We start from the raw sequence: 13,764 nt of genomic DNA on the forward strand, positions 1-13,764 counted from the left end.
ACCCTACTATACCCATTAAAGTCAATGGATTTAGAAGAGTGTAACTCTACTTAGGATGGCAATGTATTCGAGTGACCTTTTCATCGTCTGCAGACATGAGATAAGGCCCTAAGCGGAACCATGTAATGAAGCCCTTCACCTATCAATTACACTAGTTTCTGCCTGTATAAACAGAGAGCCAGCATGGTGTAGTGGTTAAGAGCAGTGGACTCTAATCAGGAGAACTGGGTTCAATTCCCCGCTCCTCCACATGAAGCCTGCTGGGTGACCTTGGGCTAGTCACAGTTCTCTCAGAACTCTCTCAGCCTCACCTACCTCACAAGGTGTCTGTTGGGGGGGAGGGGGAGGCGATTGTAAGCCACTTTGAGACTCCTTAAAAGGTAGAGAAAAGCAGGGTATAAAAACCGACTCTTCTTCTTTTATTCACAGAACCAAAGCCATTAGTCTTTTATCAGTACTGCTTATCTTGCATCTGAAACCTGCAACAATTATCAAGAATAAGGTCTATCTGCTTTGCTAGTTGAGCAAGCTAACAGCTGGTTAAATTCCCTACACCCACATGCTGGAAACATGGTTATTTCTCTCCTTATTCTAAGCAGTGAGGAATCTTATTGGATCATGGTCTTGGCAATGTGCATGTCACAGAGATGCCCTCAGATAAGTTATATAACTGTAAGTCATTGTTCTGTAGTTTCAATAGTATAATGGCTGATCTAGCATTACAGGATATCAATAAACAATAAAAAGGAATGTCAAAATCAGTAAGTGGAAAAAGGAAGAAGGAAATCTGTGGGGAGTTTTGCCATTGGTAATCTGACAAAAAAAAAGAGTCAAAAGGTAGAATGTACAATTTTCTGTTTCTTTAACTGATTAAATGTGTATCTTTGAGTGGCCTGTGTGACCTGCTGGCTTCTCAAATAAAGGGATAAGGCTGATCTCTAAAATGCAGTATTAAATCTCGGTTTATGAAACTTCATTAAATCCTCTAAACGCAGTTGCAAAGCAAAGGAAGAAAGAACTGGATGCTGTGTCAGGCTGCACGCTTTCTCCCTGTCTTCTTCAAATGACCGCAACGATTTGTTTGCGCCTAGAAATAGGCAGAAGGAAAGAAGGTTGCTGCTCACTTTTCTAAGCATTCCCAGTAGGTGTTGTCCAGTTCTACTTTGGGCTGCTATTTTAGATCTCTGTTATTTTTACAGCTGGGTGGAAACTGTCTGAAACCACCTGAAGGCCACAGTAACCTCCTAGTGCATAATTTGAAACCCCTGCTATAATTTTCTTCTCTGATCAGGGGAGGAAGGTGTGGCTAGTGGTTTTGCAACCAGTCTTCCCCCCCCCCAACACACACACACACACACACACGTGGGTGAAGCTTGATACTCAACAGGTTTTGGGCAAGAAGGCTGGTTGAAAGGTTTCACGCTCTCTGCAAAATTCATGTGTGTATGGAGTATATAGGTTACTCATCAGAGAGCCCTCTCCCCTGGTTTGGAATACAAAGCTCATCATCTTTAGTCCTAACAACAATCTAGGGTCTTGAGGCTACCGCTAAAGGAATAGACCTACAAAAGATAACACTGTTCTTCCTTTCAAGGTTACTAGGAGAAGAGGCAGCCCTATTTCAATAGTGCAGGCACAGAAAGAAGGCCTCATGTATAGTTCCCTATAGGAGAGAAAGTTAAGACCACTTTTCTCGTGCGTTGTACCATGCTCATCCAGGACCAGCAGAGCAGCTTCCTGTGCTGTTTAGCACAGCCCTGATTGCTGATGCTCAGAGCACCCTCTGACCTGCCAGGGCAGTAGTACTCACAGAGCTGGACTACCAAGGTTTAAACTAGGTGAACAGGGAGTTGCTGTGCTACGAAAGGGAACTCCACACTTGGACTACTGTGTACAGTTCTGGTCACCACACCTAAAAAAGGATATTGCAGAGCTTGAGAAGATGTGGAAAAGAGCAACCAAAATGATCAGGGGACTAGAGCAACTGCCCTATGAGGAGCAGTTAAAATGCTTAGGGCTGTTTAGCTTGGAAAGAAGGCGGTTAAAGGGAGACATGATAGAGGTCTATAAAATTATGCATGGGATGGAGAGAGTGGACAGGGAGAAGCTTTTCCCCCTCATAATACTAGTAAGTGGGGTAATCTGATGAAGCTGGAGGGTGAGAGATTCAAAACAGATAAAAGGAAATATGTCTACACATAACGCCTAGTTAATTTGTGGAACTCCCTGCCCCAGGATGTGGTGATGGCTGCCAACTTGGAAGGCTTTAAGAGGGGAGTGGACATGTTCATGGAGGAGAGGGCTATTCATGGCTAATAGTCAAAATGGATACTAGTCATGATGCATACAGTACTTATTCTCTCCAGGTTCAGAGGAGCATGCCTATTATTTTAGGTGCTGTGGAACACAGGCAGGATGGTGCTGCTGCAGTCATCTTGTCTGGGGGCTTCCTAGAGGCACCTGGTTGGCCACTGTGGGAACAGACTGCTGGACTTGATGGGCCTTGGTCTGATCCAGCAGAGCCTTTCTTATGTTCTTATGTAACTGTTTATTCCCTGTCCCTCATGCTACCTTGCTGGGTAGTTTCCACTGTCATAAAGGTACTGTAAGTACCTACTAATGTGCTCCAGTCAGGCAATGCCAGCACATTTGTTGGCGCTAAGAAAACACCCACAATAACCTTACTGAAAGAACTGGCTGTACATCCAGCACTCCAGCCCTAGCACTAGAAGTACATGCCTCGTTCCCCACTGGTACCTTGGCTGAGGGATGCTTGCCAGATGTTCAGGTATTTTCTTAGCACCAAGAAATGTGCTGGCAGCAACCTGAGGAAGAAAACAAAATACTTTAAATCCCCTTGTTTGTTAATGAGAAGGACAAAATGTTTTGTTTTTCAGCTCTTTCCCAGGCTCGGAGAAGGGTGACAGATGGCAAGACAGTAGCTGAACAGCTGAGCAGAAAACTGGTGTTTTCCCATTCTCCCCTGGATAGCTTTGTGAACCTCCAGTTCCGCTTAAGAAAAGGGCTGCTTTGGAGGATCGAGTCTATGATGTTACACCTCACTGGGGTCCCTCTCACTCCCAAACCCCGCTATCCCCAGGCTCCACTCCCAAATCTCCAGGAATTTCCCAACCTGGAGTTGGCAGCCCCTTGACCTCCAAATAGAAACTTCCTTGTCCAACGAAAACCAAACTTTCTTCAGTCCAGTGAGGAATCTTATACACGCATATCAGACAGGTCCGCTACACGTTTATTGATTTAATTCATTTCTACCCTGCCCTTCCCCCCAATGGGGAACCTAAGCCGCTTACATCATTCTCCTTTCCTCCATTTTATCCTCACAACAACCCTGTGAGGTACATTAGGCTGAGAAAGTGTGAGGGGCTCAAGGGCATCCAGCGGGCTTCAATGGCATGAGTGGGGATTCGAACCTCGGCTTTCCAGATACCAGTCTGCCACTCTTAACCACTGCACCACATGGCTGCCATTATTTTTCTTCACTTGTTTACACTCCTTTTCCTGCTCTCTCCACAGCCGCACGGCAGCTGTGGTGAACTGCTTGTTACAGTAAAAAAGGAGAGCCCAAACGGGCTCCGAATTGTGCTGTGAGGGGAGGAAGGGCTTGTCCGCAAGCCGATTTCCCCCCCCTGCGGAAACCACACAGGGAGTATTTAGCCAATTTTGCTGCTCCGTGTAGAGTATCTGCTCCATATGGCAAAAGAGGAGGTTGCATTGGTTTGGTGTCTGCATAGAGATCACTTGAATATGTTTTTTCTAGTATCATTTCAGCATAGGAGGATAAGGACAAAACCCAAATTGGTTGGTTCTGCCTACCATTGCCTGTGGCTGCCCTGCCTTCTGCCTCTCCAGACCCAGCGGATACCTATCACAACCGGTTGTGACCTAACAATCCATGGGTTGTCCCCCAATCTCTCCCACTGCAGTGGAATAATATTTTAGAGCACCTCGGCAATAATTAAAATAGGCCTCCTTTCCTCATTTAATCCTGGCTATCAAATGGCAATTTGGACCCAAAAAAACCTTTTTCCCCCACGAGTTCATCAAGCTCAGTTTTAAAACTCAGGGAAGTCATTGATTCAGTTGTTCTTTGGTTATTACTAAATTTCTTACTGAAGATGTTGTGAAATGTGTTACCAGTTCCAGAGCAAAATGAGCACCCGTAAGCAAATAAGCATTTAGGCGTAACTTGTATAACTTCCGCCGCGTCTTCAGAGCAGCTGTTAAATAATAAACTACGGATAGAGTCACAGCTTTATCTTTACCTGACAGCGGATAGATTAAATGCTAGTTGTGAGGACGTACAGGAAAGTGTGAAATCAATAAAGTAATAAGAGAAGATCTTATAGAAGAATATAAATCACATCTGAATAAAAAAATGGATGTTTCTGTCTTTGCCTTTCCACACGGGCAGACTTCCTGTTCGATTGGACTATCTAAGAATCTGCCAAGTAATTCGTCGAGGGGTAAGGTTTTATGTCTGGCCAAGAAGAAAAGTCTTCAAAAGGTCGGAATGGTTAAGTATTCTAGATATTCTGGAAGCACTGGAAAAGATGGGGTACTCTGTCCCCAAAAAGAGGGTGCACATTTCCTTTTGACAATGTGTTACCACCAATTTGTTCTCAGACCAGTTTTTGAGCTGAATAACTGCTGGTTTCCTTACCCTGGGGCCCTCCGTTTTCCAGAGATACTGAATGAATGTACATGGCCTAGCTTCAGATGCAAGGATATATTTTGTTCAGTTTTCTTCATTTTTCCTGCCGCAGAGAAGGTCTTTCATCCTCCTCTCTACTCCAGTATTCTATACAACTCACCTGACTCTAAGCAAGTCCCTCCCTTCTTCCTCTTCATGTCCCATAGTGAAATCTCTCAGTTTGTGTTTGCAACTCCTCTTGGTTTGTGAGCCAAGGGCAAAATTCCCAGCAATGCTGCTTATGCAATCATATTAAGTGAACGGGGTGTGAAAAACTCTGTGTCACAAGAGGCGGCCAATAAACAGCATTCCTGACCAGGAGATGAAGGCTGTTTTCTTTTGCAGGTGATCCTTAATCATTTTTTTGCATGTCTTGCACCAGTAATATGAATACAACTATGCTGGCCAGAATGTAAAGTGCGCTTAACATTGGCTCTGTTCTGCCTTCTATCTGGTATCATTCTAATAGCGAAGTCAGCAAATATCTGAATACTTAAATTTGGAGCTGTGAACTGTAAAACTGGAGCTGTGAACGAGCAATGCTGCAGGTTTACAGAAAAATCTGAAATCTAAAAAAACCCAAAAACATTAGGGGCTTTTTAAAAAACCCAAAATGGTAAAAGAAGTGCCTGTAGCTTTAAGCAATGGATTTCCTCAGTGGCTGTTGCTAGGCCACCACAGCTTTCCAAGACTTAGTTCTGTCAGTAAAAGCAAGGGAGAGGGGCACAGCCTTTTCCAGGCCTATTTTGGCCTTTGAGGGAGGAGACCTAGGGTTGCCAGCTTCAAGTTGGGAAATTCCTGGAGATATTGTGGTGGAGTCTGAGGAGAACAGGGCTTTGGGAGGGAAGAGGCCTCATCAGGGTATAATGTCATAGAGTCCACCCTCCTAAGCAGCCATTTTCTCCAGGGGGACAGATCTGTGATCTGGAATTCAGTTGTAATTCTGGGGGATCGCCAGGTCCCACCTGGAGGTTGGCAACCCTAGGCCTGGCAGCAACCTCTGGGTGACTGGGTGAACTTGCATGGCTCAACTAGGTCTGGCTGTTTGCTACTCTTCAACAGCAGCTATCCTATGAAAGCTAGTGTGGTGTAGCAGTTAGAGCTTCAGAGTAGGGTCTGGGAGACCCAGATTTGAATCCCCATCTTGCTTTGATTTTGGGCCAGTGACATACTTTCAGCCTAACCTACATCTCAGGTTTGTTGTGCAGATAAAAAGGAGGAGATAATAATGTGAGCTGCTTTGGTCCCCGTTGTGGAGAAAGACTGTAGTTTTCCAAGGTAGAGGCTACTGCGGGGCGGGGGGGGGGGAGGAGATGGAAAGCTTAAGACAGAGGAGCAGATAAAGATAGATTGGCTGTTGAGCGGGAAGGAGATAGGGTTGCCAATTCCAGGTTGGGAAATTCCTGGTGAGTTGAGGAGTGGGGTTTGAGGAGGGAAGGGACCTCAGAAAGGTATAATGTCATAGACTCCACCCTCCACCCTCCAAACATCCATTTCATCCAGGGGAACTGGTGTTGCCAACCTCCAGGTGAGGGCTGCAGATCACCTGGAATCACAACTGATCTCCAGATGACAGACATCAGTTCCCCTGGAGAAAATTGCTACTTTGGAAGGTGGAATCTGTGGCATTATACCCTGCTGACGTCCCTGCCCCCCAAACCCCACCATTTCTAGGCTCCACCCCCAAATCTCCAGGAATTTCCCAACCTGAAGCTGGCAACCCTAAGGGGAACTGAACAGTTTTATTGTATGCAGATGATGCTGTGTTATTACCTTGTACGAGGGTAGGGTTGGCTCGTATACTTTCTGCCTCCAAACAACGACACAGGCATTCCGCTCAGGAATGCACGGTTAATCATGTTTTGGAAGGAATGAAAGCTCATGTAGCTGCTATCACAAGGTTCTTTTTTTCAGTTAGGGAGCCAATCTATTTCAATTGCTTTGGAGGTTTATCAAGCAAAAATCCTGTCATTTTTACTATATGGAGCTCCTGTTTGGATCTCAGCAGCTTTAGCTAGGCTGGAGGTGGTGCAGGTTTCATTCTTGCGTACTCTTCTGCAAGCTCCTAAATGCATTTGAAATTTTAATTTATTGCTGGAAACTGGTTGTAGTCAAATTTCTCTTACGGCTTGGGTAGCTATGGTAAAATTTAAACTCTTTTTGTAGATCATCTTGAGATAAGTTAATGGAGGATAAGCTGTTGAGTTAATTCTATTGATATACCACATGTTAGAAAGAAGGCTTTGGAGTCACTGTGGAGATTAGATCATGAAATTATTAATTTAGATGCTAGGAGATGTTGTTTCCCCCCTTTTGGGGGCTTTTCAGCCCCTCTTTTTTTCCTGTTTTGCCAAGTTATTTTACTTTTCAAACAGTCCCAATTTTTCGTAAACCGTTTTCTTGGCTAGTGTAAATAAATGCCTTATCACTCAATTGTCAGGTCACTATGAGGGTATTAGCCGTCCCCAGAGACTCTGCCCTTGTGGTAGAGCTGTAATTGAAACTTTACCTCATTTTGTATTTAGTTATTATTTGAATTCGTCTGTAAAAGCTAAATATATATGGCCTTTATTGAGCAGGTTCCCTTGCTGTTCATGTGATTTTCGTCTGTGATATCTTTTGGTTTGTAATGATACTTTGTCTACAGTGAAGTTTATATGTTGTGCCCTTAGAATTAGATAGACATATGTTCAAAATATTCCTGGGGTTAAGAGTTCGCAGGGCTGTTGTTTTATTAGTTTTGCCAAGGTGCCTTTGGGTATGTAGGCACTCTGATCTTGAAACAGGGATTCTTTCTTCAGCTGGATCGAGGTGGGTCCAGCTGAGCAAGTAACCCAAGAGGTCACTTACAGCAATTATTCTTTCTGGACTGCTATTAAAGAAGTATCTATTCTCAAAGGTGCACCCGTGGATCTTTTGCAGTGTTGCAGATTATATTGGAGTGCAGCTCTTCAGAGATGTACTATCTCAGAGCTGTAACTATGCATCTTCTTGGAGTATTTAATGAGATCCTCTCCTCTCGGATCACACAATGAATGTCCACAACACTCATGTAAACCCCAACTGAGCATCAGTAGCCCAATACCCATAATGACCAAGGAGTGGAGTGGGTCCTGTGTTGTTCAACATCTTTGTAAATGACTTGGATGAAGTAAATTTACATATGATACTAAACGGGGAGGGATAGCAAATACAGTAGAAGAAAGGGTCAAGATATAGGACCGTGTTGGCGAACCTATGGCACGGGTGCCATTTCCGGCACGCGTAGCCCTCTCTGCCGGCACGCAGCTCTCTCCCTCTCTCTCAGCTGAGCTGTGGCCAGCACGAGAGAGGAGCACATCGAGGGACCTCCCCACAAACGGCCGGGAGACAGGAGGACGAGCGAGGAGGAGGGGAGGGGAGGCGGAGACACGCGCCGTCAGCTTTTGAGCGGCCCGCTGGCCCGCTGGGCGTCGGACAAGCGCGGGCGGGGCGGAAGGCGGAAGTCCCACCCTTCGCCTTCCGCCCTGGCCACGCTCGTCCGACGCCCGGTGGGCTTCTCAGAAGCTGGCGGCGCTTGTCTCCGCCTCCCCTCGCGCATCCCCCTTGGCGTGTGGTTCCTGGCGCCCGCCCCTGCAGCGGTCCACTGCGTTCTTGGGGGCTGTTGGGCCCTGCGCGGTGCGTAGCACAGTTAGTTCTGAAAATGAAATCCTTCAAGTGCGGATTCTCTACCAAATAATTTTAAGTCAATGAAAGAATTTGAGATTGCTTTCCTTACTTTGTTTGGATCATCTTATGCTTGTGAGCAGCTGTTTTCAGCTTTGAATTGTATCAAATCTGACTCCAGAAACAGACTAACAGATGACCTGAGTGCTGCATGTGTTGCTCTCAAACTTACAAAGTATGAGCCAAGGGTAGACAAATTATCAGCATGCACACAACTGCAAAAATCACAGTAATTGTTCAAAAGCATGCCTTTCAATAAAAAGTTGTTTATATCGTTGAAAGCTCTGATATTGTGTTTTTCTTTTAAGGCAAAAGATGTTAACGTATGAGTTGTTTTTTCTAAACTAAAACCCCAGTATTCAGGTTAAATTGCCGTGTTGGCACTTTGCGATAAATAAGTGAGTTTTGGGTTGCAGTTTGGGCACCCGGTGTCTAAAAGGTTCGCCATCACTGATATAGGATGACCTTGACAGGTTGGGAAACTGGGCTAAAAACTATCAAAATTAATTTCAACAGAGACAAATGTAAGGTTCTGCATTTAGGTAGGAAAAATCAAATGCATCATTATAGAATGGGGGATACTTGTCTTGGCAGTACTACATGAGAAAAGGATCTTAGTAGAGCATACGCTGAACATTATAGAAGTATAGTGTCCAGATCACATGAAGTGATGGTATCGCTTTACTCTGCTTTGGTTAGACCTCACTTGGAGTACTGTGTTCAGCTTTGGGCACCACAGTTTAAGAAGGATGCAGACAAGCTGGAATGTGTCCAGAGGAGGGCAATGAAGATGGTGAGGGGTCTGGAGACCAAGTCCTATGAGGAAAGGTTGAAGGAGCTGGGTAAGTAGCCTGGAGAGGAGATGACTGAGAGGTGATGTGATAGCCAAGTATTTGAAGGGCTGTCATATAGAGGATGGAGAGGAATTGTTTTTTGTTGCCAAGGAATGTCAGACCAGAATCAATGGGTTGAAATTAAGTCAAAAGAGTTTTCGGCTAATCAGGAAGAACCTCCTGACAATTAGAGTGGTTCCTCAGTAGAACAGGCTTCTTTGGGAGGTGGTGGGCTCTCTTTCTTTGGAGGTTTTTAAACAGAGGCTAGATGGCCATCTGACAGCAATGCTGATTCTGTGAACATAGGCAGATCATGAGAGGGAAGGCAAGAAGAGATGAGTCAGTCTCACCTCTCATGGCCCTTTCTTACATGCCCAGGGTAATGCCGATCCTCACTTTGGTGTCAGGAAGGAATTTTCCTCCAGGCCAGATTGGCCAGGGATCCTGGAGGGTTTTGCCTTCCTCTGGGCATAGTGCTGGGGTCACTGGGGGAGGAGGTAGTTGTGAATATCCTGCATTGTGCAGGTGGTTGGACTAGATGACCCTTGAGGTCCCTTCCAGCTCTTGGTTTCTATGTTTCTACTATTTCCTTGCGGCGGATAGCTGTGCTGTTGCCAGTGGGGGTTAGAACAATTAAGTTTCAGACAGTAGTAGCCAAAAATACATTGACAACATGCTTTCACACTTGCTTCTGCAAGGGGGCTGAATACTTTAAAAAAGACTAAAAAGACTAAGGGGGTTACCACACTTTGTATTCCCAGCGATGTATTAAGAGTTTGAAAATGTTATCAAAAATATCGCTTTAAAAGGGTTTTTGGATACCACGGCTTATAAATGGTTGGAAGTCGTCTTCACAGCTAAAGGGACCAAACAAAGTGCGAACAGTATTTTTTATAACGTTTTCAAACTCTTAATACATCACTGGGAATACATAGAAAGTGTGAACAGTATTTTTTATAACATTTTCAAACTCTTAATACATCGCTGGGAATACAAGTGTGGTAACCCCCTAACAATACCAAAGGCTGCCAGATTTAGCAGAAAAATGCAGAAGAATGCATTCTTCCTTATATATTTTCCTCCTCATATATTTTCCTCCTAGTTGAGAAAGAAAAATGGGGGGGGGGTGATTTCAAAAGAAAGACAATGAGTTAGGCAGCCCCTCCCCTGCCACTCACTCATGCTCAATTTTAGCTCCTACTAAGTCTGGTTTTGAAACTTAAAACAAACTCAAGCATGCGGGACGGAGAGAAATGCCCAACTACAAGTAGGATGTTTTGGGTTTAAATGACACTTTGGTAATCCCCAACACTCATAGGCCATTTATGCAGGGTCAATTTTGATGCTCACTCAAAGCTCTCTTTTTAAATCCGACCTTTAAGATGCCCATTCACTGTCCCAACACAAAAGGAGAAATTCCACCACCACCTATTCGCCTGCTCCTTAGTTCCTGTTTGCATAGCCATTAGCAACCGCTGTGTGCATAGCTAACGTGTGGCTGTGATTTTGCATGGTTCCTTGAGGGGATTCTCCGTGGCAGGTACGGAGCAAACACAAAAGGTCACATTAAAGGGGCTCTTAAGAAATGCGAAGCAGGTATGTGCTGACTTTGCAGTCACTTCCTAAATGGTGGCAGTATCCTCATGTTGGACACAAGGGCAACGTCATGTCTATCTTGGTCCTAAGAAACACCTGCTAGACATACAGAAGAGCTACACATTGGCTCACCAGCATGTATCTAGTGGGCATCAGAAGAAGTGCATTTTATTTCCACGCTTTGCTTGTGTTATGGGCTTTGATTCAGATTACTGTGGGGTCAGTCTATCCTACATAATAAAATGAATGTTATAATTATAATAATTATAAAATGATATTATTATTATTATTATTATTATTATTAGTTCCTTCATTTATAGCCCGCCTTTCTCCCCGGTGCAGAGCCAAAGTGGCTTACATTGCTGTCCTCTCTTCCATTTTATCCTCACAACAACTCTGTGAGGTAGGTTAGATTGAGAGTGTGTAAGTGCCCCAAGGTGACCCAGAAAGTTTCCACGGCAGACTGGGGATTTGAACCTGGGCCCTAGGTGTGACACTAGCAATCTACTGACAATGGTAGATATATCCTCATTTGGCTATGAGTAAATGGGTCTTAAAGAGCCCCATGGCACAGTGTGGTAAGCTGCAGTACCACAGTCCAAGCTCTGCTCATGACCTGAGTTCGATTGCGACGGAAGTCGGTTTCAGGTAGCCATCTCAAGGTTGACTCAGCCTTCCATCCTTCCGAGGTCGGTAAATTGAGTGCCCAGCTTGCTGGGGGTAAAGGGAAGACAACTGGGGAAGGCAATGGCAAACCACCCAGTAAAAATATAGTCTGCCTAGTAAACGTCAGGATGTGACGTCACCCCATGGGTCAGGAAAGACCCGGTGCTTGCACAGGGGACTACCTTTACCTAAATGGCTCTGACTAAGTGGCTATCAGGATTTGGAAAAAGTGAGTTCCCCTTCTAACTGAAGGAAGGGGGCAGACAGGCACTGCTGTGAGTGAGCTGGCTGAAACATGTTGGGAGTAGTACAGGTTCTCTCTCTCTTTCTCTGCGAAGCTGATGAGAGTTAATGGCTGCTGCCCTGTGGGAGTGCCTCTTTTGCCTCCATCTGGCCTTTGCCTGTCCCAAGCTCAAATACATCCTTAATTAAATTCTTCCATGGATCAAAAGTCACCCTCTAGGCATAAATACATTACAAACGTACTAGAAGCCTGCAGCTCAACAGATTAGGTGATTAGTTCATTATTTAAAATCCAGCGCTGTCAGCACCATCATCCACTGCATCTTTGCCCTTGTAGGACTACCAGGTCACAATCATGAATCATGGGAGCAGCAACGGCTGACAACATCCCCCTTCTGTGCTGCCTGAAAGGACTATGACCTCCCAGGACCCAAATTTAGTAATCCCTACAACCGTCCTTGATCCTCTAAGCCTTTTTGTTTCTTCACTCACTTTCCTCTCAGGTTCACTTATATAACTTCATTGATAACTTAGCTCCTTTCCACCATCTTGCCTCTGAACTCTGTCTACAGAGTCTCTGTTTCCTGGGACGTCTTCCCAGTCCTAGGCTTCCGCAGACAATTCCTGCTGTCCCTCGAGCCTAGGGCTGTTTAGCTTAGGGCTGTTTCGCTTGGAAAGAAGGCGGTTAAGGGGAGACATGATAGAGGTCTATAAAATTATGCATGGGATGGAGAGAGTGGACAGGGAGAAGCTTTTCTCCCTCTCCCATAATACTAGAATACGGGGTTATCTACGGAAGCTGGAGGTTGAGAGATTCAAAACAGATAAAAGGAAGTATTTCTTCACACAACACATAGTTAAATTGTGGAACTCCCGGGCTGGCCCAATGGCAGTGGTATTTATAATTAATTGATCACAGTCAGTTACAGGTTTCTTTATTCTTTCTCCACTCTCACTGCTTCACTTGACTAGTCTTAAAAAAGAAAAGAAAAATGTGGAACTCCCTGCCCCAGGATGTGGTGATGGCTGCCAACTTGGAAGGCTTTAAGAGGGGAGTGGACATGTTCATGGAAGAGAGGGCCATTCATGGCTGCTAGTAAAAACGGAAACTAGTCATGATGCATACCTATTGTCTCCAGGATCAGAGGAGCATGCCTATTATATTTGATGGTGTGGAACACAAGAAGGACAATGCTGCTGCAGTCGTCTTGTTTGTGGGCTTCCTAGAGGCACCTGGTTGGCCACTGTGTGAACAGACTGCTGGACTTGATGCGCCTTGGTCTGATCCAGCATGGCCTTTCTTATGCTCTTCTTATGCACAATGTTAAGGTCTACAATACTGATCTGTCTGCATTCACTAAAGCTGGACTGGGAACCTTTTATCGGTAACTACTTTGTTTCTTGGGATTCTATAACAGTCGAACAACTCAATCTGAGACAGAGACTTTGCTGCCCTACACAAAGGGCATTACAAATAGCCACCGGTAGAAACAAGGCTGCTACAACCCACTGCTAATTCATACTCCCCATTGGCCAATTACTGGTTTTGAGAGTATATGTAGCCCGATCTTCTCCATGTGGATGATTATGATTTCTAAGAAAACAATAGCCTCCATATATAGCATCCTGAAAGGAACCACTGTTAAAGGACCACCTGCTCCTCCATGTAACTGGCTGCCTTTGAGTACAGAGAACCTGTGGAGGCCCTGCTCTGCCTCCCACCTTTTTCTGAGGTAAAGTGGGATGTTGCAAGAAGCGGGGCCTTCTGCATTGTACACTGTCTCCTCAACAGTTTGCCAACCACCAAACCTTTTATGTCTTCAGCACCAAGTGAAAACATGCCTGTTTGCCGGGGCCTTTAGCTTATTTTATGGTTTATTAGTTCTCCCTGCCCCACCTCAGTTATTAGCTGTACAGATGATTTTGTGTTAATTACCTATTTAATTGCTGTTTATCATTGCTTTAAAAAAATTGCTTTTATAGATGTTTTTAGATTCTGCTGGTTTTGTA

Source organism: Euleptes europaea, chromosome 1, assembly GCF_029931775.1.
Source record: "Euleptes europaea isolate rEulEur1 chromosome 1, rEulEur1.hap1, whole genome shotgun sequence".
In the NCBI taxonomy this organism is placed as follows: Eukaryota; Metazoa; Chordata; class Lepidosauria; order Squamata; family Sphaerodactylidae; genus Euleptes; species Euleptes europaea.